The following is a 16,513-nucleotide window of genomic DNA, read 5'->3' on the forward strand; positions in this document are numbered from 1 at the left end:
GTCCAACACCCTTCCATTAAAAAAATTAGTTTTCTGTTGAAAATTTTTTGGAGTAATAATACTCGTACATGAAAATTGATTTCAATCGTAAAAAAATAAAATTTGTATAGACACTGTGCTGATCATGAAAACATATCAGCTAGACTTAGCCACAAAGTGATAGATACAGAAAGAGTGCCCCTTTTGCGCCACTTCGATGTCCATGCTCTCCTCCAACTGGCAATAAATTACCTGACCACCTGGACCTATTTTGAATTTTCTTTTATCCCATCGAATGCCATTGATTCCTTTCCTTCCGCTATAACCATTCGATACAATTTTCATTACACTCCTTCCATTATTTTCCCAACCCTGAAAACCTGGAGCCTCCCACTGATGATAGCGTGAAGCAAAAGGACGCCAAAAGTGTTGAAAGTCATTCCATTCAGACACAGGTAAAATACTTTTGCTCTCATCATTTAGCTGAGCCTTGTGGAAACTCACCTGAGAACGAGTATAAGTCTCTCTAACCTCAATATGGTAAAAATTGAAATTCATAATGGGTTGTTTCTCAATGTTTTTGAACATGAATATATATTCAGGAAATCCATGTCGTGAGAATCTGTTGTGTGGAGTGTACCTCCACTACTCACATCTCTGATACAGATATTTCACTGTAGTACCTCTTAAGGGTATATTTACCTCAATCTCCACATAGAATGGAGTATTCTTCTCTGCACCAGTGATGCTCTGGATCACAGGACTGGCCGTAACAGACTCACGTTTCCATTGATGCCATTCTAATTTTTGTGTGCCATCCAATGTCCACACAGAAAAAGAGTGTGTGTCTATGGAAAGACTCCAGCTTCTGAATATCAATTTAATACAAATACCATTCTCAGTTCTAAAAGAGGAGCAACTGTAGGGATACTTGACGGACTCAGATCTGGAAAACCTGATTCGCAAAGGTGGAAGATTCTTCCAACTACAGACATTGCTTCCTTCACTCTGATCCAGCATTCCAACATCGTATATCAAACTGCCATCTTCTTGACGACTTATTCTAGCCAAGGCAAATATACAGTCACGATGATCATCCAACACAAACTCTACACGTCTATGAATGTATTCAGGTATTGGAAGCCTCCATAAAAAACGGTGATAGCTGTAAACCCAGAGACCAAGGTAACTATTACGGTATATAACAAGTGAATTGCAGAGGATACGCTGATGGAGACATTGCGATGAGGTTGCACAAGAAAATTGGTCTTCAGTCGTGATGAGGTTGCACAAGAAAATTGCGAGTTCCGCAACCGATTGTTGAAATATTAATTTCACGTGCACATTTATTTTTACAAAACAATTGAGGAAAACCGCCAACTTCCATCGGACCGCTTTTGCTAAAGGACTGGCATTCCCTCAAACTCACCCGATGCAATCACTTTTTGACGCGTGTTCCTCTGTACATTTTCAAAATAGCTTTTCATCGGGACATTACGTTCAGCAAATAAGGGGCGCCCGACATTGTTCTGAACCGTTCGATTCAAAGGATGGTGGATGTCTGTCCGATTAATCTAAAGCTGCATTCAGGGATGACATTGCGTGAAGTTTTTGGTTGACTTCCAGTAAAACATAAACGAAATTAAATGTGTTTGTAGAGTATTGGTAAAAGTTTTAATTTTTAATGTCTTTTGTGGTGGAGATTTTGTAATAAGGAGGAGTGTATAATGAATTTCTTTTGAAGAATATGTGAAGTGAGTGAAACGCGCAGCAGCGCTGATATATGATTTTTTTTATAGCAGTATATGTAAAAGTTTTTTCTACAACAGTGAATGTAAAAGAGATTTTTACACACAACAGTCTAAAATCTCAAGAGGAGACAAAGTAATGTTTTCTGTTGTTGAAATGTTTTTTTTGGTGAATCCCTCTGAGAGAGAGAATGAATTTTGTATCAGGAATTTCATTTTAATGAATACAAAGCTTTTGTGGGTGTATGTAATACTCTGTTCTCAGAAATCAGTAATAACTTCCCAGTGTTAAGATCCTGGAGATAAACAGAGCGTTGTCTCCGTGTTCAGTTAATTTGTTTTTAGAATTTTACCAGAAAAATTCCCAACAGTGGTATCAGAGCTTGTCCAGGCTCTTTGAAGGTGTCAAAGAAGCTGAAGGAAGGAGTTTTTTGCTGCAACAACTTCTTCAATAGAGTGAAGTCTCAGGCAAAAGAATCCAAGGTATTTCTCAAAGTTTTTTTGTGTTCCTGCTGTTGAAGACAGTCAGTGTTTTTTTTTAATATACAGTCAAGGATTTAGAAGCATAGCTGAGAATGCAAGGAATGACCAGCACCAGCACTAGTATGGGTATTTTTAATACTCAGCTCCCACAGTTTAATGGGAAAAAATATGACTATTGGGAAATAACCATGAGAGCCCTGTTTGCCTCACAAGATTTATGGGAATTAGTTGAAGATGGTTTTGAAGAATCAGCAGATGAAAATGAGTTTAATAGGTTAACTCAGGCAGGGAAAGATCTATTGAAGAGCAATAGGAAGAAGGATTCAAAAGCCCTTGTGTTTTTGTATCAAGCAATGGACCAGAGTGTGTTTCCAAGGATAGCAGCAGCTAAGACATCCAAAGAAGCATGGAAAACTCTCAAGACAACCTATCAAGGCATGGAGAAAGTGAAGACAACAAAACTACAGTTGCTGAGGAAAGATTTTGAGAATCTATGCATGAAGGAGTCAGACAAATTGACTCATTATTCACACATGTAATTGGTTTGGTCACACAGATAAGGACTCATGGAGAAGTTCTTGAAGAAAGGAGGATTGTGGAGAAACTGTTGAGGGTCCTACCCTCAAAGTTTGATGTGATTGTCACCACCATAGAAGAGACAAAGGATCTCTCAAACTTTTCAGTTGATAAACTTCATGCATCACTAATAACACATGAGCAGAGGTTGAGTAGAAATGAAAACTCATCTCTAGAGCAAGCCTTCAAGACCCATATGTCCTTTGAAAGAGGAAGAGGTCAAGGTAGAGTAAACAAGAGAGGAAGAGGAAGAAGCCAAAACAGAGGTGGAAGAAACAGTGCAGCAAATGCTCAAGGAAGAGGTAGCAATCCAAATCAGAACCAAGGCTAAGGCAACAACCAACAAAGAGGACAACATCATGCTCAAGGACAAAGGTATGAAAAATCCAATGTCCAATGTTATTGCTGTAAAAAATATAGGCATTATGCAAATGAATGTAGAAAGAAGCAGCATGATATGACTAATAGATCAAGTGCAAATATCACTAGAGAAAATATTAGCCAAGATAATGTGCTTTTAGCTTGTAACATGGCTGAAACAAACAGTGATGATATATGGTTTCTAGATTCCGGTTGTAGTAACCATATGATAGGAAACATAGCCTTGTTTTCTAAATTAGATTAAAATGTGAAATCACAAGTCACACTTGGGACTGATAGTAAAATTTCTGTTATGGGAAAAGGAGAAGTAAAAATATTTACAAAGAAAGGTGAAAAGAAAACCATAGCAGATGTCTATTATGTTCCTGGAATGAGATGTAACCTCTTGAGTATTGGACAGCTTGTTCAAAAGGGGTACAATGTTTTCTTTGTGAATGATGTATGCACCATCATGGATAGAGCACCCATCAAACGATGCATTGTTGAAGTGAAGATGACGAGGAACAGGATGTTCCCTCTCAGGATAAGGGCAGATTTGAAAAACAAAGAAGTAATTGCAGCAGTTACCCAAGAGGCTTTCCAAAGCATACCAAAGGATGAAAATTGGTTGTGGCACTTGACATTTGGACATCTCAACTTTGGAGGTCTTAACTTGTTGAGTAGAAAAGGAATGGTAAGAGGATTACCATTGATAGACAAGCCAGACAACCTTTGTGAAGGTTGTATCTTGGGGAAACAACACAGAGAGAGTTTTCCATCCGGGAAAAGCATAAAGGCAAAAACACCCTTAGAAATTGTCCACTCAGATTTATGTGGACCAATGCAAACTCCATCATTAGTAGGCAACCAATATTTTTTAATATTCATTGATCATTTCACCAGAAAGACTTGGGTTTATTTCCTAAAGAACAAAAGTGAAGTGTTTGAAAAATTTCGAAATTTCAAAGCACTTGTAGAAAACCAAAGCAGACTGCATATCAAAGTTTTAAGAACTGATAGAGGAGGTGAGTATGTCTCCAAGGAATTCCTACGGTTTTGTAGAGAAAATGGAATACACAAACAGTTTACAGCTAGGTACACCCTGCAGCAAAATGGAGTTGGTGAAAGGAAGAATAGGACCATCATGGATATGACAAGGAGCATGTTGAAGGCAAAGCATTTGCCAAATGATTATTGGGCTGAAGCTGTACATTGTGCAGTGTATATTTTGAATAGGTGTCCTACAATAGCTGTGATGAACAAAGTGCCGGAAGAAGCATGGAGTGGGAGAAAGCAAGGAGTCACCCACATGAAAGTTTTTGGTTGTGTGGCTTATGCACACATTCCAGATCAGCTAAGGAGGAAGTTGGACAGCAAAGGGGAGAAATGTATTTTCATTGGATACAGTGAGGAATCCAAAGCTTACAGGTTGTATATCCCATCTACCAAGAAGTTTTTTGTGAGCAGAGATGTTCAATTCATTGAGGAGGAAGCTTGGGATGTAAGCATAGAGAAAACAGTTAATGTTAAAAACTGTTTGTTTCATGATGAAGATGATGAAGAGATGGCTGAAATATATCCCCAAACAGCAGTGCCAACACAAGGACAGTAAAGGACACCCTTGAGGAGAAATGAAAGTGCTTCTCCAAGCACACCACAAGGAGGAAATTCAAGTGCGTCTTCAAGCACTTGCATACCAAATGAAAGAGGTAAGAAATTCAGAAATTTAAGTGATATTTATGATGAAGGAATGAATTCATTGTTTTCTTTGTATTGTCATGTTGATGACCCTATTCATTTCAAAGATGCAATTAAAGACAAGAAATGGATAGAAGCTATGGATGAGGAGATGAATACCATAGAAAGAAACAAGACATGGGATTTAGTTGAGCTACCAAAAGGAAAAGAAGTCATTGGAGTCAAATGGGTCTACAAGACCAAGAGTAATGCTGAAAGCAAAATAGAAAGACACAAGGCAAGACTGGTTGTCAAAGGATACAAGCAGCAGTATGGGAGAGATTATGAGGAAAATTTCGCATAGGTTGCAAGAATGGAAACCGTGAGAGCAGTGCTGTCCATAGCAGCACAAAACAAGTGGAAAGTTTACCAAATGGACGCGAAGTCAGCATTCCTGAATGGAGTGTGAATGGAAGAGGTTTACATTGAACAACCTCCATGCTATGAGAAGAAAGGCCAAGAGCACAAAGTGTGTAGATTGAAGAAAGTTCTTTATGGGTTGAAGCAAGCACCAAGAACGTGGTACAGTAGGATAGATTCCTATCTACTGGAAAATGGATTCGACAAATGTGAGGGAGAACCCACCATCTACATCAAAGAAAAGGATGGTAAATTACTAATTGTTGTGTTGTATGTTGATGATGTTATCTTCACATGTAATGATGAATATCTCATTGAAAATTTCAAAGCGGTCATGTTAACGGGAAAAGTGTCTACTCAGAACACCCCTATCCCACTAAGGTGTGACAGTACCTTAGAAACAAACAAGGAAAACTACTTTCGTATTATTCTTTATGAACTATAAACGAAGAGGAATAGGATGAACCAACCTGTGTCTTGCGCTAGTCCTTTGATCCAATCTCTCTCCTCTTTGACAGCTTCCAGCTACCTGCTCCTTTACTTGCCGAGCTTCACCAAGTTCCTGCAAGATCACAGAAGAGGAAAACTACACAAAGACATGGATTTACATTCATAAATAGCTTAGGATCAGATTTAAGCTAAACATGCAAATATAACAAAACATCATTGATACACAAGCATGTAGGAGAAACTCAAATAGTTTTATTGATATAACAAGAAGGTCCAGGAGGAGTTACAACCGATGATTCCTGATCCAGCATCAACCCCCCAGCAAAGGAATCCCCTCTTCACCTCCAACAAAGCATAAATCACCCAATAGACTGATCTCTATCTCAAAACCAACAACAATTCTCTGCAATGTACAAAATTCCAGCCTCTGGATCTCTGGGATGAGGGATCCATATATAGATGTATGCAAAGAGGATGAGTCAGCTTATGATTTGACTAGTGGCCTCTCTCTGTTAGTTCTTGCTTCCACTTGGAGACTGAGAGCCTCTTACTCATCCTTGGTCGAACTCAGTGAGGCAAGTGTCATTGGGGAAGATTCTGGAAGCTTCCATTGTCTGTCCACCTCGCGGAATGACACTGCCATTTGTCATTTCCCGCTTAGCGCACCCTGGTAGTGCATTTAGGTGCATTGCAACGCACCTAGCTAGTGTAATGGGGTGCTATGCAACACAGCTAGCTAGTGGAGTAGCTGAAATGATCCTGATTTGACTGATTCTGAGCAGTTTCTGGAGGAGAACTTCTGGGAGAAGCTGTAATTGGTTGACCTTGTTCTTCTAGGGGTAGGAACAACACTTTTAGGGACTTAGGATCCCTTGGTTTATGGACATTTCATGCTTAGAGTTGTAAGGCACAAAAATGTCTATAACAGTTGCCCCCTAAAGTATGAGGCCGTTTATCGAGTGAAATGCTTTATTAGGAGGATCTGAAGTTCTTTCAATGCTGGGAGGAGACCTATAATAAGATACAATACAATACATTATCTTCATACTGTTTTCATGATCTAGCTGAGGCGGGCATTCCCATGCTCAGCTTTATAAATTCATTTTTATGTACACAGGACAAACAATCGTCTGATGGTAGACTGATGATTCTGATGAAGTCATCATCCTTTTGGTAGGATGATTATCTGTGCTGCAATGATGTACATGTCAATGTTTTTATTTTTCCCTGAATATATATCACAGCTCGGATGGATGAAACTAGATCCGGGGTCTTCAATCTCGTCTGATCTTCACTCGAAGTACAAGTCGATCCATGTGAGAAATGTTTTGAAGTCGAACATGGAAAGACATCGCTTGATTACCAGTCGATGATGTAAACTGTTAACAAGTGCGAGAGGAATCACCGATAATGATGATGACCCTCAAGGTACTGTAGTACAATTCACGTGGTGTGAATAAATGACTTGGCGCCGAACACCACGCAAAATCTTTCGGTCGAAGGTCATTGATGTATACCTGTCGCCGGAAGTGAGAAACTTGCCATTGAGGCATGCAAGCTTCAAAGTACTGAATGGGGTGTTCCTAGATCAATTTCTTGGATAATGAGATGATGTCGACAAGAAGCGATCCGTCAAAGGAGGGCCTTGATGAATCCCACATCAATGACACGCAACGGAGCAAATGATTTTGATGGAGGTGAAAACGATCTGATGATATATGGTTCAGGATGGTGGTCATGAAGGAATGAAGTATAATGTATGGTAGTGGATGGAACACGGGTGAATTCTCTGGATGACTTCTCTTGAACATGTCGGTGACACTTATGTAATGGGTTGGTAGCATTTACCCCAAATGTGGATGGTATGGCGTGACCATGGTGATGTGACCGGTGAATGGAACAACCCAACCCGACTCAGGCACGGAGTGGAAGTGTCATGTTCAAGAGCGACTTGCTACCAATAAATATTCTTTGAGTTTCTTCCCAATTTTTCCCCAGTCATTGCTGACCAATACCTCTTTATTTTTGTCAAGCTTGAGGAGGATAACATATGCTTGTTCTATAATTTGCCCTTCGGGCAAACCCATCGCTATGTTTTAACGAGCCTAGTGATAGTGAAACTCGTTCTCGTCTAAAGACAAGTTTGTCGCTATTAATCTTTTTTAACGAGTTTAATGACAAAGATAACTCGGTCCTTTTCATTTTTAGAGATTCTGAACAGACACGTAAAGGTAACTCCGAAATTCCTTTTTCGTCATCTAATCCCTTAAGTCCGAAAAAGTATAAAACAATACAGAAGGGATGAATTTTCGATAGTTTTAACGAGCCGAACAAAACAAGCGCTCGATCTTTTTGTGCAATAATCCCTCAGGTCCAAAAAGATTAAAATCTAGAGGAGGGATAGCACTTCCGGTCGCTTTAACGAGCTGGAGGGCCAAAACTCGGAAATCTTTTCATATTTTACGAGTCAGTTGAAAAGAGATTAAAGAAGACTCGTTTTTTGAGGAACGAGTGATAAAATGGGTAGCAGCTGATTCCAGGTAAGGGTTGGAATTTTCCAATCACGACAGTGTCACAAGGATGGCTAGTGAAATCACTCTTCGTAGCTGTTCCTCAAAATGGGTAAACAATCAAATGGAGGTGAATGATCGGCCAATGGAAAAGTGGAGGTGATGGTGCAAACACGACCAAGGCTTTAATGGATGAAATGCTTCATTCACGGTGGTTATTTACCGGGGAATAGTTCATTTTTTAATGAGCTTAAACGCAGGTGGAAACATTTGCTCATGTCTTATGTTTATTTTTTAACGAGCTTGAACTATGCGCTAAAACTGCTTGATTAATCCAGTCATATGATAAGAATGTCTCATATAAATTTGGCAATTTTTAGAGTTTTGCCCCACATCCTTTCTTTATGCAAGTTAGGTGACGACTAATCCTACGAGTTTAAATGGTTAGAGGTCCTAAAAATTTAAAAAATAAATAGCCGCCCCTCGCTTGCACTCCAAAAGGTTTGCATGCCCCCAGGTATAAAATATGGTTTCAAAGTTACCCCTCAATTTGCAGACAAAACATTTGTTCTATCGGGAAAGGCCTTCCTCTTACAGGTTACCCAAAGATTGTTCTATTCGCGGTGTAAACAAAACACTTCTTCGGCGATGTCTACCAAGATAAACAAAGGTGAGTGACGACGTCCGCCAACTTACATAACTTTGACAAGAGAATCTTATTCTAGAATAACCCCTCTTCCACCGACGGACGGGGTACAGACTAGTCATATTCTCCCGTGGAAACCTACCCTATACCCGAAGTTTTCCTACCGAAGCAGACCAGGACGCATGCCCCCTGGGTTTCAGTCGTATCCCCCCGAATTACTCGCGCTCATCGGGAGGACGGACTGGGGATTGAGACATTTCTTGCGTGAAGAGACAATTTAGGGATGGTATATGACTATTTGCGATGCGTGATCCGGGAAATGAAAGCTGGTCCACGAGCTTGACCACTCTTCCTTCATGCGGAAAAAACATTACTCTAAAGAGTGAGGAGACGATGGCTCCCATGCAATAAATATAGTCTCGTCCATGGAGTAGGTTATAATCCAAGCGTCCTTGAACAACCATTACGTTCATTTGAACTGTCTTCCTTCTCAATGTTATGGGCACATCGGGAAGGATCCCTAAAGGTCGACTGGTTCCTTTATCAAAGCTTGTTAGATTTCTCATCTCAGGAAAAAGTGATGGCGAACCAAACCCTTTCTAAGCAGTAGAGGAAAGGATACTCACAGAAGCCCCCTCATCTATGATGGTACGAGCCATGACCATTCTATATATTTGAACGATAATTCAAAATCGTATGCTTACTGGCAAATGGGGTTTGCCTAGTTGATTCCAGTCGAAGGAGACAACTAGGTTGCTTGGAGGTGGGGCCGAGTAGACGGCCGGGTATGGCTCTGACGAACTTCCCTCCTGCGGTAAAGGAATGGGTAGATTTCCCTCATATTCGTTGGAGTCTGTGTTGATGAAGAGAATTTGGACGGTGTCATCCTTGTTCTCTTCAGTGACTGTATCATCCAAAGATAAAACCTCTGAAGGCAAGACCGAGTCAACTACCGCCTTGACCTTTTGACTTTCGTCTGGTATGGATTCAGATGGTTTATCTTCGATGATAGGCGCTTCAGCCGACCACTTGAGCGGGCCAGCTGGATTGTCAACTAGCGACGGACTCGGCAAGAGTTTTTTATATTTGATGAGCCCCAACAATGTACAATTATTTGGGCTCATTCAACTTCCTAATTTGACTTAATCCACCATTCTCATTAGTTTATTGCATGTTTTTTATTATATTTGTGTTAATAGAGTGAATTTGGTTAGTCATTATGCCAACAAGTCTAATGGGTGCTTTGTGTAGCCTTTTTGGTCAACTTCGAGACAAAATGGAAGGTCTTAATGAGCACTTGGCAGCCAAATTCGTGGGAGAACAAGCTATAGGATTTGTATGAAGGTGTCCCCCTCATTTATGGGCCCTTACCTCGAATTCTCCACCATCAGCTCGGAGTTCAAAGGCCACCAAATCAATGAGCACAAGGGCAGCCAAGCAAGTCAAGTAGGATTGCTGTTAACTACAAGTCTTGGGCAGCCAAGTCCCTAACTTTTAGGAGGACTGTTGGGTCCTCAAATTGTATAAATAAGAGGGCTTGGGGCCTCATTTTGGGTTAGCTAGTGGTTAGTCATTTTTGTAGCCAGTTAGTCATTTTGTTTTAGCCATTAGTTAGCTAGTTTGTAGTTCGATTTTTATGCAGTAGATTAGCTTTGCTTTCAGCTCATGCCCAAGTTCTTCTTGTGGACAGTTTTGATGTAACTTTTCATTTCTTGATTAATAAAGATGGATCTAGCTTTGCACCAGCTCTAAATCGCTCTTGGGAGGCTGTAGTTCTTGGGGTTGGGCCCATCTCAAGCGCCCAGTACCTCCCTTGTTTATATTTATGTGTTTGTTGCGTTCTTGAAATAAAATCTTCTCTTTAGAGTTACATCTTGCTTTATTATTTAGATTTCTTTTGATGGTTAAAGTAGCTGTTTATGTTAGCATATATTGATAGGATATTGACAAGGAAAAGCTCTACAAAAAGGCCATCAAGTAACTTGGATCTCACCTCTCCCTCAGTGGGATAATGAGTTGGGACCAATGTAACCTTGCTGCCCACAAAAACAATTTCTTTGCTTCACCATGCAATCATTAGTGTTTGAATCTCATTTGCAGAACTCGATATCAGTTTGGATGCATGTTTAGGTTTATAATCACTTAGTTTCATAGTTGTTTCACATGGTTTCACTACAAATAAACTTCTGTTCATTTCCTTTGCTGTTAGGTCAGATTAGAGTAAAGTAACTAGGTCATAGGTTTTATAACTAGATCTTCGTTTTCTTGCATGTCTTTGTTGGTTCAGTTGTAAACACTATGCAGGGCACCTTCATCACCTCCTCGTTCATCTAAGCCTCGTCCAGATTAGCTTCTCCATCACCAAGTCGGTTCCCTCATCTCCCATCTTCTCTTTTGCCAAGTAACCTTACCTTCTTCCCCATTGTTGTCTCAACCACCTTCAAGCCAAGTCATCTTTCCACATCACCTCACCACTCCATCATCAGTTCCTGGGTCACTTCAGACCCCCATCCTACCTCCATAACCATCCATGCATCTTCCATCAACCATCCATCCTCAAACATCCCATTTCAGAACATCCTGTAGAAGAATTGCAGACCTTCCTGTAGAAACCCCTGCGTTTCCTATAGAATCCCCTGCAGACATCCTGTAGGAGGCCACTCACTCGGTTGCTGAGCCTCTGAATGTGAGGAACCTCTGTGGACTGATGCTAAGGATCTTTGGGGACCTCTCCTAGCCTCCCCAACCTTTCCCAAGCTTTCCTTCCTTCTGCATCACATCTGCACAACCAAACCCTAATAAGCACAAAATCACAATCACTCCATCCACTTAAAGAAAAAATATAAAACCATGTCTTTTAAGATGCAAGTAGATTAGATTCATGCATTTTCACTTATTAGAAGTAATGGAATCATTGGTAGAAGTTTCCTTCACATTCTTTGCATCATAGAGGTTAGACTAGTTAAATTAGGGTTTCCATGTTTTGATTTGCTTTCAGTTCATTTTTGCCGAGTAGATTAGTCTTGTTTGAGCTAGCTTTCGTCCATCATTTAACAAGCTTCTTCTGAGAGCCTATAGAAGTTGGCTTGAGCCCTAGCGGACTTGTGCCATCTAACCAAGTGACAGCTGCGACAAGAGCTAGTACTTGTGCATACAGCACCGTCGCTTCCAAGTTTGTACGAACTACCGGGTTGATAAAATTAAGAGACAGGAAGCCCCAGGAGTTGTAACATTATTGCTACAATACTGGAGCTCACCAATATTCAGGAGGAAGTCGTAACGGTGAAACCGGACGATCATCCAAAAATATTTTCGCTTCGTCTAAGAAGGGACAACGATGGACGGCATGATTGCCTTCGCACAGTTTATAGGGAAATCTAGCTTTCCCTCTTTGTCCCGGGGCTTCACTTTCGCTAGTTGACGGTGTGCTTTCAACATGATCACCAGAGGTTGATGACACCGGATTGTGCAAACGAGGAGACCAATCCTTTAGTATCCGAGGGATGCAAGGACAATCTCTGTGAAAGTGGTCTCCTTTGCAAATGACACATGGCGATTTAGGCCTGGTTGGTGCAGTGTGTGGATTTCCGTTAGACGACACTCGTTTTCCCCCATTCACCTTTGGATCCTTCTTCTTCTTCTCTTTCTTCTTCTTCTCCTTCTTCTCCTTAGGAACTTGACTTTTGGCTTTGCCAGCCCTATCAAGCGAAGAGGAAGGTGGAGAGGAAGAATTAGAGGAAGTAGACGGTTGGTGGGCAACTCTGGACTTGTCTAATTGCTGATTCGATTGTTCAGGAACAGTGGTGTTCTGAACGAAATTGGTTGAGAAGAGCCATACTAGCAAGCTAATTGTCAGTCCTGGAAGCGACAATGTGGCCATATGGGGTGCACCAACATCTCCCCAAGAGGAGGAGGGACTAGGATTTCCACCAAGGGGAATTCCTTGGTTGGTAGAATCCATTTTCTCAACCTAATATCAACGTAGGAAAAGGGTATGAATATTCCGTTTAAAATAAATTTTAAGATGCTTTGACACAACTTGTTTTTTCAGTTTTTAAGAGTCGAGAAAAAACAAAAGATGACTCTAGTCTCCTTCGATTTTTAATGAGCCTGAAGTGACAAGTGCTCAGATGGACCTTTTCCGTTAAGGAGTCTGAAAAGGAACAAAAGGGACTGCTCTGGAGATCTAGGTAGAGGGAGTACCAAACCAATCGCAAAACTGCAGAATACTTTTTACGGTACAGCAATCAATCTTCCCGAATGTTGTGTTCGGTGCATTGCGATCAGTAGGACAGCCGACACGGCTTCCTATGGATAAAAGGTTTTAAGCCTATAGGGGTCTCCCAATATATACTCGACGGTACGTGGGAGCACAAGTCCGTACTGGCACTTATCGTCTCAAAGTGGAGGAATCACCCAACCATCAGTGAGGACAACAGTTACCAGGCTTTACGACACCGGAATACGTCTCTAGCCTAGACCTCTAAATGTTGTGCGTTAAGTTCCAAAGCGCTGGTAGATTCATTCAATTTATTTTAAGTTGATCTTTCTTAGAAGTTTGCCTTTTGGGATCACCACGAGATTTAGATGTAATTCCTAAAATTCAATCTAAAGATGATAAGCAAGATTTTATCTCTTTTCAGCAATGAAAATCCTAGCTACAAGGGGAAAAGAAAGACACAATCTTTTCTCAAAGAGCAAAGAGCACACTGTAAATGCACTTTTCCTAAATCAAGCCAAAAAGACTATCAATATGCAAATGCACATATGCATGTATTTGTTTTCACTTTCTTAATATTGATGCCTAAAAAGAAAGTTGATGTACAAATCTGAATTTGCTTTCAAGTGAAAAACACAAACAAGCTTATTTTCAAAATCAAAAGGTAGAGAAGATTACGACACTTTATGATTTTGAAATAAACACTCGTTTCGACACTAGAAGGTGACAAATTCAAACCAAAGACAAAAGTAAAAGCATAATCGACTGTCAACAGAAAATAAACTTTCTCCTAAGATTAAAATCGACACTTGCGACAGATCTAAATCCAAGGACGACAGTATGACTGTTCTACTCTTTCAATGGAAAACTGTAAATGATGTAACAAACACACAAAGAACATCTACAGTATTTTGTACAAAGGAGGCGGAATTAAGGCAAAGAAAAGGGGTTTTTAAACAGACACACACTGATTACAAGCTGCAAAAATCAGAGATAAAACTGAAAAAATGAAGCAAAGAACCTTAGCTGCACAAGGCTAGGCTAATCAGCGCACCTGTTACACAGAGAAACTGGATTGCAGCGCAGGTAGCCCTCTCGGGAACTGCGTTGAAATGCAGAATCTCTTCACAGAGCCTCTGCTGGGGCAGAAATGAGACTTCTATCCGGGTTCTGGGTTACGGTTTGCAGTTTAATCTATGGATTTTGGCCAAGTAAAAGCAATCAGTAATGCACAATCAAAGGGTGGATTTAAAGGAGGTCTAAGAGCTATCACAAAGGGTAATCAGATCATTTGTGAATCAACTGTTCAAATCATAAACAAATCCAGTGAATGGATTGAAGTAGCAGATGTCTACTTTGCATTGATAATGGCAAATGCAGTTCGATTGCTACTTCTGTGTTTATGAAACAAACAACAAGAGAAACACAAACAAACTAACTAGACACGCTCCCCAGCGGAGTCGCCATTTTGTTAACGGGAAAAGTGTCTACTCAGAACGCCCCTATCCCACTAAGGTGTGGCAGTACCTTAGAAACAAACAAGGAAAACTACTTTCATCTTCTTCTTTATGAACTATAAACGACGAGGAATAGGATGAACCAACCTGTGTCTTGCGCTAGTCCTTTGATCCAATCTCTCTCCTCTTTGACAACTTCCAGCTACCTGCTCCTTTACTTGCCGAGCTTCACCAAGTTCCTGCAAGATCACAGAAGAGGAAAACTACACAAAGACATGGATTTACATTCATAAATAGCTTAGGATCAGATTTAAGCTAAACATGCAAATATAACAAAACATCATTGATACACAAGCATGTAGGAGAAACTCAAATAGTTTTATTGATATAACAAGAAGGTCCAGGAGGAGTTACAACCGATGATTCCTGATCCAGCATCAACCCCCTAGCAAAGGAATCCCCTCTTCACCTCCAACAAAGCATAAATCACCCAATACACTAATCTCTATCTTAAAACCAACAACAATTCTCTGCAATGTACAAAATTCCAGCCTCTGGATCTCTGGGATGAGGGATCCATATATAGATGTATGCAAAGAGGATGAGTCAGCTTATGATTTGACTAGTGGCCTCTTTCTGTCAGTTCTTGCTTCCACTTGGAGACTGATAGCCTCTTACTCATCCTTGGTCAAACTCAGTGAGGCAAGTGCCATTGGGGAAGATTCTGGAAGCTTCCATTGCCTGTCCACCTCGCGGAATGACACTGCCATTTGTCATTTCCCGCTTAGCGCACCCTGGTAGTGCATTTAGGTGCGTTGCAACGCACCTAGCTAGTGTACTAGTGTGCTATGCAACGCAGCTAGCTAGTGGAGCAGCTGAAATGATCCTGATTTGACTGATTCTGAGCAGTTTCTGGTGGAGAACTTCTGGGAGAAGCTGTAATTGGTTGACCTTGTTCCTCTAGGGGTAGGGACAACACTTTTAGGGACTTAGGATCCCTTGGTTTATGGACATTTCATGCTTAGAGCTGTAAGGCACAAAAATGTCTATAACAGGTCATGAAAGAGGAATTTGAAATGACTGAGATGGGTTTGCTGAGATGCTTCTTAGGAATAGAGGTAGATCAAAATGAAAATGGGATTTTTATCTCACAGGAAAAATATGTTAATGAAGTATTGGAAATATTTAATATGCAGGACAACAAGGCAACAATCACTCCCACAGTGATGGGATTAAAACTCAGCAAAGAGGACAGCAGCAAGGATTTTGATCCTAAATTGTACAAGAGCATAGTTGGCAGCCTCATGTATTTAACTGCAACTAGGCCAGATATAATGTTTGCTGTTAGTTTAATTTCCAGATTTATGGAGAGGCCAAAAGAAGCACATTGGTAGGCAGCAAAAAGAATTCTGAGGTATGTTAAAGGTACTAAAAGGTTTGGCATTTTATATACTATCTCAGAATGTTCAGATTTAATTGGATACACTGATAGCGATTGGGCTGGAAGTGTAGATGATCAGAAAAGCACATCCGGTTATGTATTTCACATGGGTTCAAGAGCTATTTCATGTGCTTCTAAGAAACATCCTATTGTAGCATTGTCTACAGCAGAGGTAGAATATGTGGCAGCTACAATAGCAACATGTCAAGCAGTTTAGATGAGAAGGATGTTAAGGAGCTTAGGCCAAGAGCAAGCAAAAGGGTCGGTGATTTTTTGTAACAATAGCTTAGCTATTGCATTATCCAAGAATTTGGTGTTTCATAAGAGAACGAAACACATTGACACAAGGTTTCACTATATCAGGGAATTGGCAAGCAATGGAGAAATTATTTTACAACATTGCAGAACTCAGGAATAGGTAGCAGACATTCTAACAAAGCCATTGGATCAGAAGAGCTTTGAATTTTTGAGGAAGTGTTTGGGTATGATTGAATGCCCAACAGTTGAAATTAAAGGGGAGTGTTGAAATATTAATTTCACATGCGCA

This window comes from Pinus tabuliformis, chromosome X (genome assembly GCF_031772625.1).
Source record: "Pinus tabuliformis cultivar Carrire ecotype Pingquan chromosome X, CPIR1, whole genome shotgun sequence".
Lineage (NCBI taxonomy): Eukaryota > Viridiplantae > Streptophyta > Pinopsida > Pinales > Pinaceae > Pinus > Pinus tabuliformis.